This window comes from Sylvia atricapilla, chromosome 14 (assembly GCF_009819655.1).
Source record: "Sylvia atricapilla isolate bSylAtr1 chromosome 14, bSylAtr1.pri, whole genome shotgun sequence".
Taxonomy (NCBI): Eukaryota; Metazoa; Chordata; class Aves; order Passeriformes; family Sylviidae; genus Sylvia; species Sylvia atricapilla.
The window spans coordinates 7,986,482-7,991,098 of NC_089153.1; positions in this window are offsets into that span (position 1 = coordinate 7,986,482).

Genomic DNA, 4,617 nt, shown 5'->3' on the forward strand with positions numbered 1-4,617 from the left:
CCCATATTTCTTAACTACATCTTTCTTTAAACCTAAAAGGAATGATGTGACTGGCTGGCCTTTCCTATTTCTGGATTTGATTTATGCTGGAGTCTGCAAAGGAATGACTTACAGAGCCTTTCCCTTGGCTGCTTAGCCTTGTACAGAATCTGTGTTGAAATCCAGGGCATGCACAGAAAGGTCTGCCTAGTGCAGTGTGGGATGACCCAGTCCTGTTTCACTTGGACTTCATTATGCAAAAAATGTGCTTCTCCTTCACAAACACCTATGTTAAATGTGTCACAAGCTTAAATCCCTTGTAGGTTGCTTTCTGAGCTTCAGGCAGATCTGTCTGTGTTATTTCCAAGTCTTCATTTCTTTCCCCAGCAGTGAAAATCAGCGCTCTGTGGAGAACACAGGGGTTGGATGGGCAATGCTCAGACGTGCCTGCTTGCCAGCCACCCAGGTGCATTCCAATTCACTTACACCCCAGCTGTGGTGACACAGGCAGATGGAAATGTGTCTTTCTGCAGAAATCAGCATCTTCCTTAGGCTCCAACCGCTTAGAGTATTTCCTTCTTAGTTCAAACAGGGAACACAGGGTGATTCATCATTCCTGCTAGCCAAGTTTACAAAAGAGTTTATTCATTTGCTGAGGCAGGGGCCAAGTTTTGATTAAAAGCCATGAAATATGGATATGGTTAAAAAATGTTTCAGCCTGGACAGTGCCTCCTTTGCATGCAAATGCTGGAGGTCACAGTCCTCAGACTGTGTCACAGTCCTCAGGTCACTGTCCTCCCCAAATGCCTCCTGACACATTTCAAAAGACAATATCATTTATAAAAGCTGCCTTGTGTCCTGCAAGCCCCTTGGATGCTTAGCAAGGACTGCAGTCTGCATAACTACATCCCCTGATTCTTTTGGGCATCCCTGGATAATTCGGAAAATCTAATTAAAACATGGGCAATGTAATTTTAAATAAGAAGGGGAGAATGTGTGTCTTTTTCCCTCCCTGCAGTCAGACCTCTTAAATTCTGTATGGGTGTCCAGGTTTAAAAAAGCCAGTCAGGCAATTACCATTTTTTTCCCCTGTGTTTGTAGAAGTTTAAATGGCCTTGTGAATGTGCAGCTGGGCACGGCTCAGAGCACTGCCAGGTCAGCCTCCACCATACTATAATTATGTTGAATAGGAACACGAGCCATGAGATTCTTCCCTGGGACAATCCTGGTGAGTCCAGCTTTAGCCTGCCAAGCCTGGCACAGGCAGCTGGAGGTACTGCTCTGCATGACAGACCTCTTCCATCTGAATGCTGTGTGTTTATCTCACCTTAACTCTTGTCTAGATTATCTGCAGCAGAATTTAAGGCATAAATCTCATCCTTTAACTTCTCTCTGTTGCACTTCAGTGTCCTCAAGGGGTGCAGCCGTGAATAACACTGAGTTATTCATGGCTGCCTGCAGCCTCCTAGTCTGCTCAGCTCAGCTGCACCAGCGTTAGGGTGGCTCAGTGCCTCACAGGACTGAGTTCCCAAAACAGTCTGTCACTATAAAGCCTTTTGCCCATTCCAGGGGAATCCTGGCATGAGTCAGACTGCTCAGGAAACCTTCAGAGCGGGAGTTTGTTTGCAGCCAGGGTCTCTGAGTTTTGTCAGAGGACAAAGCATGGTATAGTTGATACTCAGTGTTCACACACTGGGTTTGTTTAGCCTGGGTTTGTTTAGTGCAGGCAGCCCCTTGCAGAGACACCTGAGCTGGCTGAGCTGGCTGCTGGACAAAGTTACCTGCAATCAAGACAGCAGATGCCCAGTGGGGAGCAGTGGGAGCATGTAGAGCAGTGGGTTGTCTGGGCTGTGGAAGTGCAAGTAACCTGATACAGCTTTTTGTTGCTGCTGTGCACAGTGTGTTATTCCAAGAGGATGCTGTACTCAGGTCTGTTCACAGTGAGGTGTGTGTGTCTGGCCACGTTGCCTTTTTCCAGTGTTTGCATCTTACTCCCACGTTCTCCTTGTGATGGAGATGTTTCTCTAACACTCAAAGGCTTGAGTCAGGATGGTTTCCTGACAGATGTTTAGGAATTTTGCTGTTTGGAAATGCTCTGTGATTTTGCTGTCAGCTGGGTACCAGACAGTGCCAAGCCCACACCTGGCACATCTGGTCCATCTGGCACAGCAGGCTTGTCCCAGTCCATATACCCTTCCCTGGCCTCAGAAGCCCCCTGGCTTCTGCCCATCATCAACAATACAGTTTTTATTTCCCTTGGTACACCAAATCCTCAGCTTGTGAGATCCACCTGTGCACAGGCTAAAGGAAGACTAATAATTAGATGATACTTCAGCAGACAGCACCTCCACAACATGGCACCATCTTTTATCTACGGCTGATGTAAAGACATTGCTCAGACTTTTGGCTGGATCTTTGTACAGCAGACACAGGATGATGGCATGCCTTGGCTTTTGGCTTCCATCCTTGCTTTTCTAGGATCTGGTGTGATTATTTTTTCATTCATGAAAAAGAGGAAGCGCAACAGACACAGCTAATTTTAGAATTTGTTCCTGGAGGAGGCCTTTTTACACTTGTAAGTTTTAGCTTCAGTTTCAGGGAAAAACCTGAGCTATGCTGAGGTCAGAAAGAGTTGTTATCCAGGCATATTCCTGCCTCCTCAGTTCTGACTCACTGCATTGTTTTATGGGAAATCCTATACATGGCATGACATAAGTACTCTTCAGTTAATTTTAATATTTCCTCTGTCTAGGTCTTGAGCAAACCCTTGTAATATGAGAGACAAGGAGGCATCTAAAAATACCTGTGGGCACTTTCAGCAGACAACTCTCTGCAAAGAGGTTTTTACTCTACTTTTAAGGAACATAAGGGCTTCAAAAACCCACAGGACGCTTGATTGTCCTGGATTTAAAGCAGATCTCCATGTCATAGCTCTCTGGGTTCAGTTGTTCCTCTCACATATTCTCACTCCTCTATCTGTCTGCAGTTATGCAGGGTTGGGGGTTTTTTTTCTTCCCCCCCTTTTAAAATACGTTAATACTGCTACTGTTGCCAATGGGCTCAGCATTGTCCAGTAGCAACATTGGCTTCATCGGGTGTGGGAGAAACTTCCAGCAGCCTCTCACAGATGCCACACCTGTAGTCCCCCACTACCAAAATGTTGCTACACAAACCAAACGCACCTCTACAAGCAGATTTTTAGTCCTTTCTACTAAATGAGAAGGAAAAAAAATCTATTTCTCCCTCATATAAGAGCAAGAAGTCTGTAATAAAAATGGGTTTAAAAAGAAGCATCAGAACTGAGTTAAGAAATCTAGCTCTGACTCATGCCATTGGGTCTGAAGATTAATGGTGTTTTTACAGTCTCTAAAATGTACTAATATCTTTAATGTCATCACAGACTCACAGCTTGCTTCTCTCATTGATAATGATGCAATCATTTCTAAATTCGCCCAAATAAATGCTAATGTACAAAGTGTATGTATGTACAGCATATGGAACTGTGTTAGTATGTTCTGGTGACAGGACAGCTGGACCCTTTTATTATGGTTCATGATGTTAGCAGTTGTTGAAAGCATCTGTGAAAAAATTGCCCCCTTATGTTAGATATTCCCTATTTTTTATTTTTCTTATGGAATGTGGTTTTGTGAGTCATCTCCCCAAAACTTGTTTTTTCAGTTGTAGTTCACTACATCTCTGTTTAGAAAATGGACTTGTGATGGAGTGAATTTGGAAAGCAAGAGGTAGCTTGGTCATGGTGTCTTGCATGGTCTAATTATGTTCCTGGTTCTATCTAATATCGGAAAGATGTTATTTTTGGTAGAGGTGACTTAGAATGATTGGCAATGATGATGGTCACTCAGACTTAGTGTGAATACTGGTTTCTGGAGAAGAAACACAGTAAATTAGACGTTCTGGTGAGGTGGGGAATGATTTTCTCTTTGCTTCAGCTCTACCAGTGCCTCGTGTCAGGTCCGCCCTCGCCCGAAGCTGTGCCGTGGTCGTGGGAGACGCAGTGGGGTCCGGCTGCTCCTGCCCAAGGCAGAGCCCAGGCCAGCGTGAACCCATCGCCCTGCTGATCCGGCCCTGCCGCCTTCCGGCACTGAGGTTGTTTTCCTTCATCTCCATCATTTCCCTCCTGCCATGGGCTCCGCCGGAGCTGCTGAGCGCTGGCTCGGCGGTACTGTGAGCAGCGCCTGAGCCGCCGCCGGCCTGCAGGGAGCACGTGCAGAGCCGGGCGGGCTGTTCCAGGGCTGGAGCAGGGTTACCAGGGTAACCCTGGTAGTTCCCTCAGGAGCAACCCAGAGTTCCCTCAGGATCCGCTTTTCACCGGGGAGCAGCCGCTGCGAGACCTCAGCGCAGCCCGAGCGGCGCGAGCTGTGCGCCGCTACTCGCGGCATTACGGCGGGGGGCGGGGCGGGGTCCGAGCGTGGGGCCGGCTGAAGGGGCGGGGCCGGCTGAAGGGGAGGGGCCGGCTGAAGGGGCGGGGCCGGCTGAAGGGGGCGGGGCCGGCTGAAGGGGGCGGGGCCGGCTGAAGGGGGCGGGGCCGGCTGAAGGGGAGGGGCCGGCTGAAGGGGCGGGGCCGGCTGAAGGGGCGGGGCCGGCGGGAGGCGGGGCTGGAAGGGCCGGGGCGCTTCT